The sequence below is a fragment of the Sarcophilus harrisii genome, chromosome 5 (assembly GCF_902635505.1).
Source record: "Sarcophilus harrisii chromosome 5, mSarHar1.11, whole genome shotgun sequence".
In the NCBI taxonomy this organism is placed as follows: domain Eukaryota; kingdom Metazoa; phylum Chordata; class Mammalia; order Dasyuromorphia; family Dasyuridae; genus Sarcophilus; species Sarcophilus harrisii.
Genome location: NC_045430.1, coordinates 284681834 through 284705476, shown reverse-complemented (window position 1 = coordinate 284705476; position 23643 = coordinate 284681834). Strand labels below are relative to the sequence as shown.

The 23643-nt window shown below is 34.3% G+C and overlaps 1 long non-coding RNA gene across 1 annotated transcript in view; it reads right to left on the bottom strand.

Annotated features, from left to right (window-relative positions):
* Positions 1-3926: 3926 nt before the first annotated feature.
* Positions 3927-23643, bottom strand: part of LOC116419642 — a 101277-nt gene continuing 81560 nt past the window's right edge. Inside the window, exon 3 of the long non-coding RNA XR_004229903.1 lies at positions 3927-4226. This is a non-coding gene — a long non-coding RNA (uncharacterized LOC116419642). The remainder of the gene's footprint in view (positions 4227-23643) is intronic.

Here is a 23643-nt window from a genome sequence, read left to right as displayed (position 1 = left end):
TACTGAAGGAAGAAGTCACTGAAAACTTGAATAATTTCATACAGTTGAATCTGAGACCCTGAGGGGAAATTATGGTAAATGGGATTGATATCAAGATTGCATGCCATTGGGAAGTGCCAACATGGGTGAAAAATACATGAGGAGAAAAAGTCATTGAGCTATGATTTCTCTTTGACCCAACCAGTCAATAATAGAGAAGTATTCCTTTGTAAGAGGAGTATGGAATAGTCCCATTGCCCAGGTTAACTCTTGTGTGGTCAGACATTTAAATAGATCATTGGTAGAAAAAATCTCATTGGTCTGGCCCATTGTTAGAGGTATAATATTGCCCTAAAATGAGTTTCTGAATCTCCACTACCTAAGAGAGAGGAGTCCACACTAAGCAAGCCCAATCCTTTGTGCATTGCAGCACATATGACTGCACGGCAAGAAGCTGAGTGCTAGCAGACAGTGAAGGCTCTGATGGGAATTAGGAATTCAAGATTTGGGAAATGGTTAAAACTCGACTTGCAGGGCCTTTGGGTCATGTCACTCCATCTGGCATGAAATCCCATGCAGAATAGTGAGTAAAATATAAAATTTACTTTAAATAATCCCAAGAATTTTAATTTGGTTGTTAAGAATTTTTTTATGTGTCAGACATTTTCTACATACTGGAAAACTAAGAGCTATGCCATTGGCCCTCTTCCTAAAAGGCTACCAGGCTCATGGGTGAGGGCAGAACAAATAGACAGAAAGCTACATTAACAAGGAGACTGAAATAAATGAAAATGAGAAAAGTAAGTTGGATGCTATAAAACCTAAAGAGAAAAATGATCATTTCTCCTGGCAGCATCAGGGACAAAGTGGCATCTAGTCTGATCCTGGAGGAGAAATAAATGAAAATGGAGATGAAATGACATCAGTAGTACGAACAATGGCAGTAACAGATAAAATTTGTATATCACTTTAAGATTTATGAAGGACTGGTTACTTATTCATTAACTAGATCTTTTTATTCATTTTACAAATATGGAAACTGAGGCTGAGAGAAGCAAAGTCATTTGTCTAGTTATAGAAGGAACTCCTGCTTGTGCTCTATGCATTGTGTCTCATCACCCCATGATCAGAGAAGACAAATAGAAGAAGGCAGGAGAAGAGGGGGAGTAATGGTTGTAATATATCTGGAGTTTAGGCAAAAGGAAAGGAAAAAGCTTCATGAAATAATCATAGATTTATAAGAGTCACAGGCCAACTGGAATTTCTTTGATTGTTTTAAGAATCTCCTGTTAGGTGCACTTCATTCCTTTTCAAAAATTCACCATTCTTAAAATTGAAGTTTTGTTAAACCTGCTTCTGTAAAACAAAAGTTGGATTTTTATTTTTCAATGTTTTCCTTAAATTTTCTTTGAGATAATAATGATGTCTGAAAACCATGTAACAAATTAAGTTTTATAAAAGTCTTTTTCTTCATCATTCAAGCCTCAAAAAAATTCTATGAGTTTAAGAGAGGAGAAATCGGTTGCCTTATTCTACATATAAAGCAATGAATAAATAAAATCTGGAGCTATGCTAAGTCCTGTAAAATGAAATATTGAACACTTTTTAATACCTGATCTAATGAAGCTTATCTTCTATTAAGGGAAGATTACACATATGTGTTATAACCCATTGTGGTCTCTAGGGCAAGATGGATTTATTCTGGCAAGCAATAAGGATCATGGTTGGAGTCACAGGGCAATGGACTCCTCTTCCAAGGGATGTTGTGTACTGCGATGCCAGTTTCCAAGAAGTGAAAAATAGATGGAGAAGAGAATGAAAGAGAATGAGTATGGCAAGCACATGGCCATAATACCCTATGATGGATCTAGAGTACCTAGGTACTGTGGGTTCTGGCCAATCAGGCAACTGCTGAGGCACCATCTGGGGATACAGTGTAGTTAAGCAACATGACAGAAAGATATATGGAAACAAAGGAAACTAGGTCACAAAAAGGTTGTCACATTACTAAGAAATGTCAGAGTCAATATTTGAACCAAGAGATTCCATTTTCAGGACTAGCACTTTATTCTTGATGCCATACTGCTAATATTCTGGGAATGACTGAATAGATAGTTAGGAGCCCAGATCCTGGAACTCCATGAAGGTCAGAAACAGAATTTTCCATATTATTCATTATGAATAAAGACAGCCTGAGGTTAGCCAGTTACTGATCAATGTTTAGCAACAAGAACTATTTCATTAATTAAGAGAGAAAACATTCTAAATAGAAGAAATATTCCTTCAGATTTCCATGGTGAAGTAAACTTGCAATCATATACACACATGTGTGTACACACAAAGGTGCATATGTATATAATTTTATTTAATCTGCTTTAATGTTATTAATAAAAATCACTATAGGATCAAAAGTTTCAATAGAGCGACTGGAATCGCTGGAAGGAGCTGCATGGCAGAGAGAAATGACCTACTCAAATTCTCAAAGAAGAAAGTAATTGACCATAGCTTGTAAATTTTTTCTCATTCAAAATTCAGTATTTTGTTTTGTTTTCCAACTAATTCATATTGATTCATGGAATGGGTCGTGGGAAGCTTGAAATGACTTAGGACAAGAAAAATGACTTGATCACTGTCTCAAAGAATTGCAGACTTGAATAGGACCAAAGATGCTATTAAATCTCCCCACTGGAGAAGACCCTCAACCACTTACCTGAGAAATAGTTTGGCAGAGTCAAATAAAGTGGAACCAAGTGACAGAAAACACTTTGATTTCTAAGGTACTCACATTTCCCTTTTGGATCATTCTAGCAATTAGGAACTATTTTTTTTTAATGAAGCTAGAGTTTACTTCTTTGAAACTTTGATTCTCTTCCTTTATCTTTCAACCCTTTAGAAGTAATTCCAATTTCATGTGAAAACTCTCTACCCAAATTTCGTATTGATCTCCTCATTGCCAAATTTAATCGTCTTCTCTCAGTTCTCATAATTAGTAACTTGTCTGTAGCAATTGACATTGTTTTCTATGTGTATTTTATTTCGTGTTGTTATATTGGGGGTGATTAAGGTTGGGATGGTGGTAATGGTGGTGGTAGTTATGGAGGTAACATTGCTTTCTCTTTCTTCTCCTATTTTATGACTTCTCCATCTCCTTTTCAGTAGGAGCATCCATCTCTGCACCTAACTATAGAAATATCCCAGGGTTCTGCTTTGCTTCTATTTCTCTTAGGTCCATACATTTTGTTCTTTAGTGACTACATCAGCTTCAACAGACTGATTTTACATTTACTATAATTGACTCCTAAATATATACTTCTAGTTCTAATCCTCCACCTGAATTTCAGTCTTCAATGTCAGTGGTCTATTGGAAATTTCAGACAAGATATTGCATAGGCATTTCACATGGGGCATGACCATAATAGAGCTCCTTAGTTGCTTTTTTTTTCCTATTAAACCTAGGCCTCTTCTGCCCTTTCCTTTATCTGCTGAGTATCTCAATATCCATCTAGTCATCAAAGATCTCAGCCTTAAAGATAATCATACTCCTCAGTATACCTCATTTCATAGACCCATTGATTATTGTTATGCCTCCATTATAGGTTTGTGATGTGTTTTCTTTTCCTGCCTAGGTCCTCTAACTATACAGTAATGATAACACCACTTACACTTCTCTGTCCATTAATTTTAGACCTAAAGCTCTCCATTGTGTTTTCATGCTTTAATTACTGGTTGTCCCGAGATAGTGAAGTAGAGAGTGGTCATTCAATGACTAATTATCAGGAATGTTTCAGAATCCTATTCCAAAGATCCTTGGATAAATTCAGATTATACTAGATGGCTTTGATAATCCTTCTAAATTTTATCTTCTGTAATTCTGTGGCAGGATTCTATGACTGATTGAATGTGGGAGTAATTAAAGGGAAGAATAAAAGATGACACTGGTTACAAAATTGAATAACTGAAAGTATAATAGATCCATCAGCAGACAGAGGAAGGCTAGAAGGAAAAGGAGATACAGACAAAAAGATGATGCTTCAAGTTAGAAATATTGATTTGAGATACCCTTAAACCAGCCACGTGGTAATTGAATAAGTGTGTGTGTTTGTATGTACATTTGTGCACACATATGTGTGTGAAATCACAGGTCTAGTCTGTAACAAAACCAAGGAGTCCAAATCACGTAGGACAGAGCATATCACTTACTCCAAGTGTTCTTAGTTGTTCCCATTCTTTCAATCGATGTTCTGGGCCTGCAATGAAATAAATGGATATTTTTAGCTCATTTGTCAAAGGACAAAATTGCCACTGTATAAGAACTGTCATCATCTCCAGCACTAATTGGGAGTTTCTTCTTTTTTAACAGCCTCAGTTGTGAGGCTAGATCGAATAGACTTGGGGAATTCACTTTGGAAGATTTCAGTTCAAGTTAAAGCTGATTTAAAAGGTAGAAATAAATGTGGAATATAATAGGAAGTAAGAAAGCCCATCATAGCTCTCCTAATAATTAATTCATTAGAAAAATATCACTAAGACCATGGGTAACTAGTTGCTAGGGATGTCCTAAACACATCTCATAAGTATTAAAGCCATTACTTTAGCCAAGATGGAATTTCCAGACATTTAGCCACCACACAACCCCCCAATCCCATTTCAACAATCTCTCCCCTGCCGTGATTTTAAAACCATATTCTGTGAAATGGTATCACTTTGTCTTGGGGGAAGGGAAAACATTTTGAAACCCTTATATATATGTTAATGTATTAAAGAAAATGTGCAAATATTGATTATACTGATCTTTAACCTAAATGCCTCAAGTTAAGTTATTACCATTTCCTTAGGATATGTTATTAAAGAAATAAATTCTGCTATATTTTTAAAATGAGGAGAAATTTCCTGGTAATGGGATAAAGCATTTGTTCCTTTGTTTTGTTCTAACAATCCCAATTGAATACCTACACAATTATACTGAGAAAAAAAAAACACAATGTAATATGGGCAATCATTTTCATTAATTTTATTTAGACTTGAACTGCTTTTCATAAGGGGTGAGTAACTTGTCTCATATGAATTTCATCCCCAAAGAATAATTCACTGCATATGTAAATAGAATCACTTCCTCTGAAATGTTTAGGAAAGAAGTCAGAGTCAGTCATCAACCCAATTGATACTCTGATTTTCTTTTAAATTCCTGAGGGTAAAAGATCATTGCTCTTTCAACATGTAGAAATGTTTCAGGCTCAATCTTACTTTAAAGATCGTGCAGGACCAACACAATTTTGACACTATACCCATTTTCATTAAAAATGTGAGTTTATGGCTATAGCCCCCAGGAGATGAATATTGGTATGTGCTTGGATGTGTTTATGTTTGAAATAATGAAAATGGACTCCTAAAAAGATGACTTGGCCATACTATCAAAGCCCATATACTTTCATTATCTCAAAAATAAATTTTCAAAAAAAATCAACCAAACAAATAAGAATGGGAGGGGGAAGAGGGAAGAAGACAAAAATCTGCACTAGGAAAAAATGTCAAACACATGAAAAGTAAACAACTGAAAGAAGGTATTAATATAATTAAGAAATCCTATGAGGTAAAAATCATCAAGGAGGAATTTTCAGAAGGAAAGAATAATTCTTTCTACATCTGGAGATCAAGATAAGAGAACGGAGTAGCCACAATGATCCCTAGGGTTATTGAAGCTTAATGTACTAAGGGTAGATATAAGGAATGAAATTTAAGCTCTGAAAGATAAGTTTTAAAAGAGAACCCATAATTTAGAACAAAAAAAAAGAAAAATTTTTATTGAAACTGAGAACATCCTGAAAAAATAAATCTACTCCATCTCAGAATAGAATAAAGGAGTGAAACCAAAAATATATACCAGTTAAAATCAAAACATATAAAACTTGAAAAGCTATTTAGTTTCTGTAAATCAAAGGACCTGATATTCCAGAGAAAACAAGAACAACAACAACCAAAACAAAATCTTCCAAGAATAATTGGCCTCTCAGAAAAAAAAAAAAAATCTAGGTAAACACAATACATATATCAAGTATTTCAGGAAATTATGTATGGCCTAACTAGTGCCCATGGAAATGCCGAGCCTACTTTCTCAAGAGTTAAAACTCCTACAGAGTTTTCATGCCAAACTCACTGCTACCATGAAATGGTTCAACATCAACAGACAATAAGATTTTCTTAATGGAAATGAGACTAAAAGAGCTGTATTACCATTTACTTTTCTGTTGGCAGAATCATTGGACTTCCATTTCTGACAGCTGAAATCTTTTTCGGTCTGCTTTATTACTTTTTATCTTTTTGAGGTCAGTTCCTGTCTTGATTTTTTTTTCTCTTTAGATCCCGGACAGCTTAGCAAAGCATTTTGTATACAGTAGATGCTTAATAGATTATTTTTGTTTCATTGTTTTAAAACTCTCTAGAAATACTGAAAGTGGAAGAAAGTTCAGATTACTAGACTTGACTACACATAATGCTAACATAAACTCCAAGCTTAACTCACCTAATAAAATATTTCTCTTTTCTCGTGCTCCAAAAACTCTTACAAGTCTTACAAATAATAAGAAGGAAACATATGTCAAAAGACACTACGTAAAGGGGAAAAATGACTTTAGGGTTTTTTTGTTTGTTTTGGTTTGGTTTTGGTTTTAAGATTAGGGCATGCTACAATGAACGCTTTTACTACCAAAATAATGGCAGCTGGGTGGCACAGTACATAGACCATCAGGCCTGGAGGCAGAAAGATCTGAACTCAAATGCAGATACTTACTAGCTATGTGGCAAATCACAATACTGTCTGCCTCAGTTTCCTTACCTATAAAATAAACTGAAGAAGGAAAAAGCAAAGCACTTTTGCCCCAAAAAAAAATGGGATGAGAAATAATCAGACATAACTGAGACACAACTGAGCAAAAGAAAATAACATAAAATAACTCATATGATAGAGTTGAGTATCATCCTAAAGATAAAGAGGATTTTTAGAATAAAAAAGCAATAATTTCAGAATATTTTGGAGAAAGCAAAATTAAGCATATTTGTTAAAATTAGATTATACCTGTAGAATGAAATTGCAACAACATATAGAAATTTGAATGAAATGAAAATAATATAAAATGATCTAGTATTTTATCCTGTAAAGGGAGAATAAAAACAGTGTTCCTTTAGAGATCTACCTTTCCTAAGGGCCATAAATGGAACTGCGTGCTACAATAGAATGTACATTCATTTGAGGATTAGCAATACTAGTTCAAATGCTGCCACAGATTTTTATGTATATGTATTAACTTGGGAATGCAATTTAACCTCCCTGGGACTTGGTCAACTATCAGTTAAGGAGTATGGGTGGGGAACTAGGTTGTCTCTGATCCGTTGTAATTCTAATTACTTGATGTGATTAGGTGTTCAAAGGAGAAATACACTAGACCAGAAAAGAAAAAGTGGAGGATGGTCATCTTTAAACTGTAATATTAAAATGAAAGTCTTTCAAGGAAAGATACAGAGTATGGGGAAGAGTAAGAATGTAGAACATCTTGCTGCACAAGGAAAGGTATTTTATTTTAAATATAAAAATCAATTCAAATCAACAGAGGCTGAGCTGGGTCAAGGTAGGGGGGAACAGGAGGCATGGCAAAGGATGCATCAGTCCAAGAGGGGTGGGATTAATAAGGCAAATTAAAAGTCTATCAAATTATGTGAGAGATACAGATAGACAGAGACTGAGACCAAGAGACAGACACAGAAACAGACAAAGAATTCACTGAATTAAGAAAGCAAAGGTAGACACTATGATATCTAAGAAAATATAAATAAAAAGTGAAAAGATAATTATATTATGTAAAAATATCCCATGATTTGTGAAAAATATCAATGCAACAAATATATATATATAATTCAATGAAATGTTATCTAACTGCACAAAGTCTGAGTTAATTTTTTACTTATATGGTAAGAAAATAATCATTAGAGCTTTTTATGTTATTCTTGGACATTTAGGAATTGATGAATTGAGCTGAAAACTCCCCAAACATACACACACAAAGAAATCATCAAGAAAGTAACTTTAAGAAGTAGAATGTCTGGTAACATAAAAGGGGCCAATTATATCTTGAAGAGAGAACTAGCCCTGGTGATTGAGAGCCATGCCATAGAGATCAGATCCCAGGTGAATTTCTGTGTAAAGCTGTGTGAACAGTACAGGGGAGGAGGATGTCAAGGCCCAACAGTACCAGATAAATGAATTGGATGCATATGTTCCCTATATATGTGCTCTAGGACCATTGCATCACACCATTGTGCCCACTCTCTCCTCCAATGCTATGTATATATTTTTGACCAAGTAAAAGAGGCCATTCTCTCCCTTATTTCTTACCTATCTTTAATCACTGACTGGACATTGCCTCAGTCAGACTGAGACCTGGGAAAGATCTTAGCTTAAAAAGGCCAAGGTCTCCTGCTGCAGCCTCAGCCATCTCTAGTCATCTTGATTTATATCTTTCCACTGAACTCAGATGGCCCCGGAGGAGAGGGAAGCTGGTGACTTTGTATAATTCCTCCTCATTTTAATTCAATTCACTTGTATGTCATGACATCACTTCCTTGATGTCATGATCTTTTTCAGGAAAGAGACAAACAATGAGAACAACCTACATATGTGTCAGAGAGTATTATCCAGATATATTGGTGGGAGAGAGAATATATTGAAGTTATCATTCCTTCTATGTAACCTTAGTCAATTCACTTGCTTGGGGCTTATTATGGTCACTGACTAGCTATTATGGGAATAATCACTGGTGTGGCTCATGAGCTACAGTTAAGGAATATCAACCCACAGAGTACTCCTTTAATCCACAGGAAGGCACATGTTTATGACTGCAGCCTCTCACCAGTAAGATGCACCAAAAAGGAAATCAAAGAATGTATACAGAAAGTGATGACCAGTTGGTCACATGGCAAGAGTGAAGGATAACAGGTAGATATATGTGTTTAGTAAGAGGGTGTATTTGTATAATGCTTTAAGGTTTGTATTTCCCCATTTGATTTTCCCAAGGACCCTAGGAGGTAAGTACTATTATTATTTTCTTTCAACAAAAAGTGACTGAAATAGAGGAGATTGAGAGACTTGCCCCAGGTCATTCAGTCAATAAATGAGCACTCTCAGGGAGAATTTGAATATTTTGTAAAGTATTGCACAGTGCAGTTTCTACCATTTCTTGGTATGTTCCTCATTGCTCAGTAAATCTGGGTCCATAATGATAACCTTTTTATAATTTCTGATGGTAATGAGTAGCTTTAAAATACTTGTAATAAAGCCCCATAGTTCATTAAGTCTCTATGATTCAGTTATTGGTTTCTTTGTTGACATGTTGTTTGTTGAATCTATGTGGATGCTAGTCATGGAGGGCCTCTTGATTCTATTGTTGGCTCCAAAGCATATTCAAAGATTATTAGAGGAAGAAATTGTATTATTCTGGCATGACTTATTATGGTTAAAGCCAAACTGGGGGTTTGTAGTTACTCTTTCCTTCTTCTAAGTGTTTAAAACTGTCCCTTCTTCATAATACATTCGATAAAGTGTCCAGAGTCAATGAAGTTCACTGGCACATAGCTTTCTGGCTGCCTTTCTTGCCTTTTGTCAAAAGTTACGATAACAATTGCTGCTTTTTCAGTCACAGAACATCACTTGCATCCTTGATATATATTGAATAGAACCAACTGTTGCTCAGCAATCTAATTTATCATCCATTTCACAATTCTGGGACATAGAATAGTTGATTTAGGCCTCGTTTTACTCATTGTTATTGTATTGATTTGAATATTTATTGTTTTTATTTTAATATTATAAATACCTATTTAGTATGGTCATTTATATGGTATTTTAAATTCAGAAAACGTATCTATATAATTAGCTCAATTAATTGTCATAATAGGTCTTGAGGATACTACTTTACCATTTCACAGATGAGTATGCTAAACCCTAGAAAATTTCAATAACTTCCCCAGCCTTATACTAGAAATTGGGGATCAGATCCTGTGTTTATGACTGCCAGTTTAATGACATATTATATTCCAATTGGCCACAATGAATCATTCTGACTATATCAACATGTTTGCTATAAACCTTTTCTTTTTTGTTTTTTTAAAATTTTCTATATTTTGCTGTCTCCTAGGGTAAATCTTTTCTGGCCAGTATTTCAGTTGAGTTAAACCTTAAAATATAAAATATAGGAGTGTGACCTTGCTTAGCTAAAGCCTTGCTCCTTGAATAATATAATCAATATATTTGATGACTGAGAATGTGTTGGAGATTATTGGGAACATACTTCAATATACATTAGTACTTCCATATCTAGAAAATTCATTTATCTTTGTATTACATGAAGATGGACTAAAAAGATTAAGTCTCTTAAGCTATAAAGAAGGAAAGGGGCCAAGATCAAAACCTCTCAGATCAGAAAGAGGCTATAGAGAAGAAATATGACAATGGAGCATTGTTTCAAATTGGACACAATTGTGGGAAGGTAGGATTGTAAAGACAAGTACAGAAGGAATATTTTTTAAAGAATTGCAATAAGGAATGAATTACATTTTCACCTCAGAGAACTGTGACTTTTTTCTCATTTTGTTCTCTTTTTCTCTCTACTTTATACATAAAATTACCATCAAACAGAAGAGATGTCACCCTAATTGGGATGTTTCTGAATCCGGAGCACAGAGAAGGCCATACCTCATCAAAGGAGAAAGAACCATCCCATAATTCTTGGGCAGAGTAAATGTAGGTATCAAAGGCTTCAAACCTTATTTGAATGATGTAAGTTCACTGCATGTAATAGAGACATTTTAAGAAGTTAACCCTTGCCCCAAAGATTTATATGATACAATCAGCATTTACCCTCTACTTCAGAAGAATTTTTATACCGTCCACCAATTACTGTTCATGAGAAATAACTGAGGATTGGGAGGAGGAAGAGGGAAGCAGTTAACCATGGTAAATTCAAAAGATTTCTTTGTTGGGATCTTGGAAGAGCTATGACTTTGCTCCGCAAAACTATTTTACCTAATAGCATTAACAAAAAGTCCGGGTCATCTTATTTTGAGGCCTCCTTAGGTAGCCTGTCTTTCTGGCTACCTCTCCTATAATTGTTTCTCTATTTTTTTCCCTAGTTCCTTTGCTTTCCTCTCTACCCTGAACAATGTTAATGGTCTCAACTATTATGCCTTCAATGCAATACGTGCCTAATATATCTTTCTTTCAGATTCCAATATACTCTTCTTAAAGAACATGTCACTCACCAGCTCAAAGACCCTCAGTGGCATCCTAGTGTCCTGACTAAAAGTAGTAACTCTTTAACAGGACGCTTAAGGGTACAACCACTCTGGCTCCAGCACAATTTCAAGAAATTGTTTTGCATTTTTCCTTCTTATACATTCTGTGTTTTAGCTAAGCTGAATTGCTATCTTTTCCCACAAAGATAACTTCCCTTTTCCCATTCCTGTTCCCACAATTATATATGTGTGTATGTGTGTATCTATTTATATACATATATATGTATATGTATATTATATGCTATATATAATGTAATATATACATATTATATATATATATATATATATATATATATATATATATTTCCTCCCATCTCATCACTGAAATGCTTTTTTACCTCATCTCTACTTTCTTTGATATTAAGGTGCAGCTTGAGTAGCATTTCCCTTTCATTAAAACACCATCTCTCAGATGAAAGCATTCTTTCTTCAAATTTTCCTTAAGTAATTTTCTGGATGTCTTCTTTGGTCCATCATATCTTATTTTATATTATACTGATTAGAGTACCTGGCTTATCCTTCTAGTAGAATATATTCCAGCATCTCAAAACTAGAAGGCATACAGTAGCATTTGATTTAACATATACTTTGTATAAGAAGGCTTTCTGCAAGATTCAAGACAAAGAATCAAGGCTATGCTTGAAAACCAACATGCTCCCCAAAAAAGCCCCATTTGATTTTGTGGCAGCTGAAATTGTTGGGGAGGTTTTCTTATCATTTAACTTATACGTGTCTCTTTCCCTCAAGGACCTTCTGTATAAGAGTCTTCAGTATATTAACTGCTCAACCAATTTGGGGTCATGGGGACAATTTTTGATTGTCTACAAGGCTCTCTCCCTAGCCCTTCTCCAAGATCTGTTCACACATTTTCCTCATTTTAACTGGCACTGCCATTCCTATAATTCATTAGTTTTTATCTTCAGTTCTCTCCATCCACCTAAGCTCTATTACTCAACTCCAAATACGTAATGGGTATTTTTACTTTGGTAGTTCATTCTATTTCTATACACAGAGAGACATAGACACATATCAGTGTCTTGTCTGAATTCCACTAATGGCCAATTTTGCCAGTCAAGCATATTCAACATTTGAGAATTATTTCAGTCTTACATTTCATGCTCCATATTAAGACCTACAATTGTTTTCCCTTTAAAATATATCTTTCATCCATCATTTTTTTCCCATTGTTCTGTCATTATCCTCCTTTGGCTTTTCATCAACTTCTATATGACTGCACTTGTCTCTTGGAAACTGCCTCCTTAGTTCCCAGAAATCTTCCCTTCCATCTCTGATGTCATTTCCTCCGTGTTTGAAGCCCTAGCCCAACCAGGTAGGAAACAGCTCTCAATTTGGAGCACTATGTATCCATAGGTAGAGTTTTCATTTTCTGGAAAAGTTCAATGTTGGACTTCCAGTGTTGATAGATTTTGACTTGAGGCAGTAAAGCCCACATATATTGCTGTTCAAGCTAACATTAGTGCTCACTGGGAAAGAACTGTGAGATGATCACATTCAGTCAAAACAGCTTTGGTGGAAATGGATTTCATCGAAAAGGGAAGATTGACTATAGTCAGAAGATACACATAGAACTAGACTAGGAATCAGCCTAGCCACACAATACCCAATTCTATACAGAGGTCTACAACAAACCCTCCAGCATTCCTCCCCCCTAGTCAAACTCTAATGTCTGACTAGGAAAAGGAACAAAGCTGAAAGCAGCTGGTGAAATGTGAGAAAAGGTTAAAAGGCAGAGTCCTAGCAGCCATCTATCACAAGGAGGAAGGGAATAGAGGTAGCCATATCAACTAGACCCAATTGTATAAATCTTTGACTGATCAAATGGTTTTTAAAATATAAAATTGTGAATGGATTTTTATAGGCAAGAGTATTCTGGGTAATTCTCAATGACTCACTCTTTCTTAGGATTATAACCCCAAATCCTCAGACTGTCAATATAATGGGCTCTTACTTTTTCTTGGCAGGCAGTCAAGAGTGACAGACCAGCCAGCGGTGATTGTATACCAGCTGTCTGCATAGACCAACTGGATTGGATGAGAACCAAAACCTCCATCTGTCTTCAAAATCCTTTCATTTCCTTTAATTTTATTGCAGCTGCCCTATTTTTCAATATTATTTTGACATTCATCATTAAGTTTTAATTGAATATGAAGCAACATAAATGGGGAAAAAGAAAAGAGGGAACAAAAGGAGAAAGAAGTAAAGAAGGAAGAGAAGAAAGAAGAGGAGAAGGAGGTGGAGGAGAAAGAAAGAAGGAGTTGAAGATTTTATTTGTCTCTATAATCTATGAGTTAGGCTCTCTTGCTATTCTCATTCTGCAGATGAGTAGATAAAGTCATAAATGATATATCCAGAGTCATACAGTTCATAAGTATATCAAGCAGGATTTAAACTCAGGCCTTCCTAAATCCATGTTCAACATTCTCTCCATAAAGCTGACTAGTCTTTTCAAAGATAGTAAGATTCAAGTTTTATATTATTTTGTATCACTTTCAAACCAGGGGAAGGTTCATATCATTTCCATATGTCTCTCTCTTGATTTCACTAGATCCAATCTGAATTCTAGGTTTTGATTTATTTCAGTTTCCTCACTGAACTGCAACCATGATGGGACTGATTGATAGCCTGTCAGAGGAGCCAGATTCATGCATGTGGTAGTGGAACAGTCAGCCCCAACTCAGCCATGACGCCCAGCTGAGAAATAAAATGAGTCACTTCATTTTAGGTTTTGTTTTTTCTCCTTTGTGTACAGGACAAAGAGACACAAAGGAGATAATATTAAGACAGTTTTTTCCTCTCTGCATGCTGTTCAGGCTATCTCTGGAGAAATAAAGTGCACTTTGCTTACATGTTTCCAACTATGAGAAACTAATGAAAACTTCTTAATTAGTATCATTAATTTCTTCTACACATTTCAAAGTCTATATCTCTCTCTTTGTATTTATAAAACATATTTCTCTTTCCAAATTCATGCAATACTAGAAAGTTCATAAAACTTTATTTTTGCTGAATTTTCACAGAATTTCAATGTTGGAAGGGACCTCTGGGGTCAGGGAGACTAGCTGGTACTCATGAAAAATGAGTGCCCTCTTCCCCCTTCACCAAGTGGTCATCCAGTGACTATGCTTGAAGACCTCAAAGCAAGGGAAAACTATTGTTTCTTGAGCTTTTCTGTGGCCCTTTCAAAGTGCTCTCCTTGTAGGGAAATGTTTCTTCATCCCAACCCAAATTTTCCTCACTGTGACTTTTTCTCATTGTCCTAAGTTCTCCCCTTTGTGGCCAAGTAAAAAAGTACAATTCTGCTTTCATACAATGGTGCTTCAAAACTTGAAATCATCAAACACATCCCTTCTAAGTCTTTTCTTCTCCAGGGTAGGTATCCCTAGACCCTTTATGCAGTCCTAATATGACATGATCTTAAGGATTTTCTCAGTCCTAGTTACTCTCCCCTGAATACTCCATCCAGCTTATGAATAGCTTTATCAAATTATAGGTTTTTGAACTGAAACAAGGATATCAGATTCGATGATTCCTTCATCCTGAATAATATGCCTTTTTAAATTCAGTCTAAAAGTACATGAGCATATCAATTTTGCCAATCCATATCTGAAGGCAGTCAACCAGTATTTGTATTTAATTGAATATCAGATCATGAAAAAACTGTTGTCATTGGACCTCAGGAGCAACATTTTGAGGTACCTGATCATGTAGCAACACAGAAGAGAGCTTGACCTTAATAAGCCAAGCATGTATAGTTGTTGTTTGCCTCATATGGAATAATACTCTAATAAACAGATGTAGCAAGAAGAAAATGAAAGATTACAAGAGAAGTATATAATTGTTTTCAAATTGTCATTATAACACTGATTGTTTTCTGCTTTGGGAGAATATTGTTTAAGTCTCAAGACTTGGAATGCTCAAGACTGACCTTGAGTTGCTAAAGGCTGTTACAGGGCATGAAAAGTCTGGCAAGTTTGACCAAGTTTGTTGTCTTCAAGTGTGGTTGAAGCTGAAGGTCAGTCTAGCAAAGTAGAAAGAGGCTCAGTAGCACCTAGTTAGCCACAGTGACCCCAGAAATAGTCTCCAAAACAATAGAACCCCTGGATTACTATCTGCTATAGTAGAAATGATCATTTGTTACTTTTGGCAAAGAGGGAAAAAATTGCTGCTAATCACATGACTTGTAGAACATCTTCAAAATGCAATTTCAAAGGTGGTAGGCTTGACTTGGGAGCTTTACCTAATCAATGATGGATGAATCGATGGACTGCAAGATGAACTAAACTATCAGGATATATTATATGGAAGTGTTTTTGACAGGGCTGAATGAGACCCCGGTCTTTGGTAGCAAGGAATGGGATCAGTAAAAAGTCTAAATTTTGCTCTATAAACTACTCCAAGAGTCAAGCTCCAAGAAGGAGAACGAATAAGATTATTATTTTTTTTAAATAGACCTTTTGCTCTTAAGTAGGGCTTTTTTCCTTTTTGTCCATTTTGTCAATTCTTTGCATTGATAAAATCATTATGACCACACAGTTTATTGAACTCAATCAAATAGCCAAATTATGATGTCAATCTTCAGTTATGTTTTCCCAATAAAAAATCTATTCTACTGTAATTGCCCACCTTTGCCACTAAACTTCTTTAAGAATTTAGCCCACCATTCAATGATGTAATCCCTACTAAAACCCCTTTAGTGAAATGGGCTGAGGTTTGGGTTGATGCACTGAGGTCCCAAGTACGTGAGGCTAAATAATAATTGGGCTATATTCTATTAATATACATGATTGGATAAAGAATGGCCCCTGCCTATTCTCCATGCAAGTCCTCATGTGTTGTATGGGAAATGACGATTTTGGTGGGTGGAGGCAGAGAGAGACAGGAAGAGAAGCTGGGAGAGATTGGGCCTGGGTTCCATACTCCTACCTGCTGGTCGTGTGGCTGCTGGTCTAGTGGCTGCTGGTCTAGCTAGCTTCTTGACTCAGCCGCACACATTGCTATCGCCAATTCCCTTCCACCTCTGATCTTTCTTCACTGAGAATAAAGACTGACGATTTTCCCCTAACCTAAATTCCTGACTCCAGCTGATTTTAAAATGTGCGATCTTCACACTTTAGCAATTTAGGCTGGGCATGGTTCTGCTAGGGAATTTAGCTCTCCTTTGCCCTTGTTAATTGCTAAAAACCCTTCTTCTTTGTTAAAAACCTAATATCGCTTTAGCCCACTATTAGGATAATAAAATATTTGCCTCTTGATTTGAAGATAATCTAAATTATAATTTTTTTGACACTTCATGACACTAGGATATAGTCTCAACAATACTTTTGGGGTCTAACACCCCTTCTCCCAACATTTGGTGATGAAACCCCACCTGCCTAATTTTATCTCTGTCTTCTCTCTCATTACCTTCCTCCCTTCCTTCTCCATTTGTCTCTTTCTATCTCTCCATCTCTCTGTCTCTCAAAAAATCTGCAACTCCTTCACAGAAAGGATAACAAATATATCAAGACTTTTTTAATGTCCCAAATAAAATAAGAATATTTTCAAGAAAAATATTCTCATATTATCTCACAATAATAGTATCATTATCAAGCATGCTATCAAGTTGAAAATGTCTGTCAGCCAATGTTCATTCTCCATTTCACATGGGAAGACTTAAGATAGTCTGTTGAATGTGAAGAAATTTGTCAGTTAACGGTTTCAATGACTTACAGTACAAGTTTATTTGCTAAGTATTACATTTAAAAATTATTCCTGCTGATTGACTGTATCTCTTATCAAAACAGAAATAAACATAATCCTTTGATGAGCTACCTATGGAGTAAAAATTAATGGCTGAAGTATTTTTTTTTAATGATTAAACTGATGCAAAAAAAAAAAAGCAAGGGTAACAATCATGATCTCAAAGTTAAAGCTAAAATATATTTCAGACATAAATAGGGAAATTGTATTATGTTAAAAATGTGTCACACATAGTGACATAATATCAATAATAAACATATATGTACCAAATGCAATAGCATCAAAAATTTTAAAGGAAAAAGAAAATGAATTACAAGTTGAAATAGGTAGCAAAGCTATAATAGTGGGGTACTTCAACCTTCTCCTCTGTAAACTAGAGAAAACTAACAAAAATAAATTTAAAAAGAAGCCAAGAAGATGAATAAAATCTTAGATAAGCTAGATATGATTGACATTTGGAAATAACTGAATGGTAAGAGGGAGGAATATACCTTTTTCCTAGTTATACATCTTCACAAAAATTAACCAGATAGTGGGGCATGAAAACTCTATAGTTAAATACAGAAAAGTAGAAATATTAAGTATATTCATTTCAGACCATAATACAATAAAAATAACATTGAATAAAGGATCTTAGAAACAGATTAAAAATAAATTATAAACTAACCCAATCTTGAGGAAGGAATTAAAGGACAATAGATAATGTTATTAAAGAAAATGATAAAAATGAGACAAAATACTAAAAATTAAGGGATTCAGCAAAAGCAGTAATCAGAAGAAAATTTCTATCTCTAAGTACTTTCATTGAAAAAAATAAAAAGCAGATCAATGAGTTGTGTGTGCAATTAAAAAAAAAAACAGAAAGAAGTTTAATTCCCAATTAAATCCCAAATCAGAAATATTAAAATTGAAGTTAGAGTAATAAAATTGATATAAGAAAACCATTGTATTAATAAATAAAACTAGGAGTTGGTTTTTATTTTAAAACCAAATAGGTAAATGATTGAGTAATATCACATTTAAAAGCCAAAAGAAAACCAAATCACTAATATGGAAAATTAAGATGGAATTGAAGCAATTATTAGATTATTTTTACGCAGATTAACAGAAGAACCAATAGAATATCTAAATAAAACGATGGTAGAAAAAGAAATTGAACAGTCCATAAATTATTTTCTTAAAGGAGGAAAAAATCATCTAGACCAGGTAGGTTTATAAATGAATTCTTTCAAAAATGTAAAGATTACTAATTCCAATAGTAAATAAATTATTTGGAAAAATAGGTAAAGAAGGAATTTTACCAAACTCCTTTTTATGAAACAAATATTGTTCTGATACCTAAAAGAACAAAGTCAAAAATGAAAATTATAGTTATTTTTGTTATATTGACTTAGTCCACTCATGAATATTGGTGCAAAAATCTTGAATAAAATACCAAAAGATGATAACAATATATAACAAAGATTATACATTGTGACCAAATAAAATTTATACAAGGGATGCAGAATTGCTTCAAAATAAGGAAAACTATGACATAATTGATTATATCAATAACAAAAGGTAAAAAATAATATGATTATATCAATAGATACAGAAAATGCTTTTTTAAAAGTATAACACTTATTCCCACTAAAAACAAATCAAAGTGTAGGTATAAATAGATTTTCCCCTAAAATTACTAGAAGCTTTTACCTAAAAAATCAGCAAGCATTATCTGTAACAAAGATGAACTAGAGCCTTCAGTGGTGAAACAAGGTTGTCTATTATGTCCAATATTATATTTTATATTGTACTGGAAATGTTATATGCAGCCTTAGAGAAGAAAAGAAAATTGAAGAAATCAGAATAAGCAATAAGGTAATAAAACTATCTCTTTTGCAAGTGATATAATGACATTTACTTGAAAATCCATAAATTGTTATGGGCCAGAACTTGAAACAAGGTGCTAAGTCAGTGGAATTGATAGAGACAATGACTATTTATCATGGTATTTAACAGTTCTCTAGTTCAGAACATGTACTTAGTTCTTATTATACTTAGTATACTTAGTACTTATTATCATGTACTTAGTACTTATTATAATTCTACAAGATTCACACCTTTAAGAGAGCATATATAAGCCAGGAGCTTCAACCAGGATTCAGTTCAGGGGATTCAGAAGCCTGAGAAGGCAGTTGGGGAGAACTAAGGAAGACAGAGAAGTGGTGGCAGGCTGTCCTGTGGAGAACACTGAAACCAAGATACAGAAGCTCTCCAGTAAACTAGCCAAGCCCCAAGTGAAAGATGTAAGACTTTGAAGGAGATAATAAAAGATCTGGACTTTAACTCCTGGCTTGAGGTGATTATACTGGAACTGAAATGAAGGCTGCCTCCAGAAGCCCCCCCAAGAAACCTGCTCCCAGAGAACATTACATTTTAGAGAATATTACAATAAATTCAATTAACAAGTTCATTAAAACAATTAATAATTTTAGTAAGGTAGTAGGATATGAAATAATGTCCTACAAATCATCAGTATTTTATGTCACCAACAAATTCCGGCAAGAAGAGATAGTAAGAGATATTTCATTTAAAATAATCATAGACAATATAAAATACCTGGAGTTTACCAGCCCCCCCCCCAAAAAAAAAGAACTTCACAAACATAATTATAAAACACTTTTTATACAAAAAAGATTTATATATATATATATGTGTGTGTGTGTGTGTGTGTGTGTGTGTGTGTGTGTGTGTGTATGTAATTAATTATTCATGTATGGGCCAAGTCAATATAACAAAAATAACAATTCTACCCAAACTAATCTACTTATTCACTGCCATCATGATAATATATTATATATACTTAATTCAGATAGAAAAAAATAATAAAATTCATCTGAAAAGAACAAAACATCAAGAATATTAAAGAGGTTAATGGAAAAATATATAAAGAAGGGAGGTCTAGTATTGCATGTCTTAAACTGCAATATAAGGTACTACTTATTAAGACTATCTGGTAGTGCTAAGAAATAGAATGGTGGATCAGTGAATTAAAATATGTTATACACAATAGCAAATGACTATTGTAACCCTATGTCTGATAAATGTAAACATTTAAGCTTTGGGGATAAAAATTCACTACTGCTAAAATATATATATATAGAAAACTATAAAGAAGTTTAGCAAAAAGTAGCTATAGACACTCTTACACCATCTATCAAGATAAGGTCAACATGGATGGACATAATGGGTGATATCATAAGTAAATTGGAAGAACAGAAAACATATTACTTATCAGATTTGTGGAGAAGTGATTTTGTCATTAAAAAAAAAAGAGAGATAGAAGGAGAAGATTCTGGGAAGATGGCAGAGTATGAGAAAATTGCAAGATCCATAAAGAAAACAACATTGCACCTCAGAGTGAACCAGTGAAAAACAAATAAGACTTGGGACACAACATGGGTCCTCCTGACACCTTAAGAAGACTAAAAGAAAAAAAAAACCCAGGATTGAATTTTAATAGATGTGAAGTATAAACACCTCCAGATTAGGTCTGCAGAAATGCCAGCAGGGAATCATAAGGCTAGCTGGGGTCAGCCCAAACCACAAGACTTTCACCTCTCAGAAAACTGAGGAGTAAGGCTGGAGGTGAATCTGATTTCAGGAAGACTGAAGGAACCTTTGCTGATTAAAAGCACCAGTTAAGCTGCAGTGATTTGGCCCCAGGCAAGAATGAGCCAGAACACTCTTTAAGTGCAGAAGCAATGGGGTATGGATGCTGCTGGCTTCAGGCATTTAGAATTAGGGTTAGGTGTATATATATCTCACCAGTTAGGTTGGAGTAGTTTGGGGGAGATAGACTAAAGTCAAACTAAGCATTCATTGCCTTGTGGATTTCAGACATGCACCATTTTGTACAATGTCTCATAATTCTCATTGAAGCTACCCATAACCATTTCAAAAAGTCACAAACACACACACACATGTGGACACATACATATGTGTATATGTATATATCTTTGTCAAATATTGGCCTTCTCTAGTGCAAAATTGGGAGAGAAAGAGGGAAATATCTCAGAATTTAAAATGCAACCCAAAAATAGGAAGATAGATAAACATTTTTTTAAAAAAAAGAACAAAGAGGAAAAGTGTCATCTGCCTTTATATATGGGAGCTGTTATGTTATATATGGGAGATGATATCCATCATGTCTCATGTAAGAACTATGAAGAATGATCAATGAGATTAGAAGAGGGAGTGGACTTTGCCAACAAGTCCAGAAGAAAGTTGTCCTAAGGAGGAATCTAATTTTTCCTAGGCTCATGACATTTTTTCCCTTTTTCTGTCTTTCTTTTTCTATTTTTTTTCTTATTTTATGTTTAGTTTTAAATATTATATTTAAATATTAAATTATTATATATATAAGAGATTGAGAACATAGTAACATAGAGATTGGATCATTTTAAGTATATTAAACTAAATTGGAAAGAAGAAAATTAAGGGGAAGTTTAGATAGTTTATCCAATAAAGACCTCATATTTCAAATATATAGAACATTTTGTCAAATGTATGAGATTCGAAGTCATTCCTCAGTAAATAAATGGTCAAAGGATATGAACGGGAAGTAAAAATTAATGGCTGAAGTATTTTTTTTAATGATTAAACTGATGCAAAAAAAAAAAAGCAAGGGTAACAATCATGATCTAAATGCATCTAATGCTTGATTTTTAAATATTTTGACAGCCTCCAAAAGAATAGAAAATAAATACTCCAGATAGTAAAAGAGAAACAAGAGGGTCTGAGCAGCTCCTGATAGACCTACTTTTTCCTTTTTATGAATTCTGTATAAGAATTAGCACCCATCATAAGGAAAAATTATTCTAAATCACTACTGATTAGATAAATGCAAATTAAAACAACTCTGAAGTTTCACCTCACACCTATCAGAGTGGTTAATGTGACAAAAAACGGAAAATGAGAAAATAGCTAATGCATTGTTGATAGAGTTGTGAAATGATCCAACCATTCTGGAGAGCTATTTGAAAGTATGCCTAAGGGACAACCAAAAAGATTTTTGAAAATAAAGATCTATTTGTACAAAATATATATAGCAACTCTCTTTGTGGTGGCTAATAATTGGAAACCAAAAGAATACTAGTCAATTGGAGAATGAATAAGCTGTGGTATATGACTGAAGTGGAACATTATTGTGCATAAGAAATATCAATCAGAATAATTTCAGAAAAACTGGAAAGACTTATATGAACTGATGCAAAGTGAAATGAACAGAACCAAAAGGACATCTTACCATTTATGGTAAGAGTATTATTATACATTGAAGAACTGGGAATGTTACTCAGCTATTCTCAGAAATACAATGATCCAAGATGATCCCAAAGGACTCAAAATGAAGCATACTATGTGCCTCCAGACAAAGAACTAATGTTGACAATACAGACTGAAGCATGCTGGGTTTTGCTTTTCTTCTTTAATTTGAGTCATTAAAAATTACTACACTGGAAATGTTTTACATGATTACACATGTATAACTTCTATTGGATTGCTTCCCATTTCAAGTAGGAGTAAGAGAAGGGAGGAAGAGGGATAAAATTTGGAACTCAAAACTTAAAAAAAATGTTTGAAATTGTTTAAACATATAACTGAAGAAAATAAATTAAGATTTTAAAGGGCACACATTCATTGAGCACATACTTAGGGACATTATATGTAAGGGAGAGGCACAGAGGCTTTGAAACATAACTTTCTAAGATGATGTCACCTATCCAGTAACCAACACATCAAGATGAAGAGAAAATGTCAAGTTCTTCAGTATTTTTCTATTTGTTTTTTTCCCATGAAAAATTAATTTGTAAAACAAAGTTCCACAAAGTTGATGCTAATGAGTATATGAAAATTGCAGGGGTATCTCTGGGAGATTGGATACAAGAGATCACTATTCCCTGATCCTTGGGTAAGGTGTAATAAAGGAAGCCAGAGGCACATCTCTGGAATTTCATAGTATCTCAGAAGACATGCAACACAGAATCCAAACACAAGTTGCTGATGGTCTGCCAACGGTTGCTCTTTGCAAATGACATTGTACAAATTATGAAGCCTCCTCATGACATTCACAGCAAGATCTACATAAACTACCTAACTATTTCACCTGAAAAATGAAAGTGTTCACACAAGATCAGAAAGTAGGCTGAAGAAAAGGCAGCACTTCTATTACTCCAAATTACTCATTGAGGAAAAAAGTCTCTTCCTTTCCAACTGATATTCCCTGAGTGTCAATTTAATATATAGCTGTGAATCAGGGAACCCCCTGATCATAGACAGAATCAAAAAGACAAACAATTCAATGAGCTATGATGCCTGAAAAGATTTTGAGGACACAGATGACACAAAAAAAGAAGTTGGCCCTACCCTGTAAAAAGAGTGAGAAAAAACAGATGGAGAGTGAACATAGCCCATTAGTACCTCAGAATTTAAAAAAAAAAAAAAACAGACCTCGAGCACATCAAGCAGATACTTTATGGAAATGTACAAATATATTAATAAGAATCACATGACATGGAAAGACAT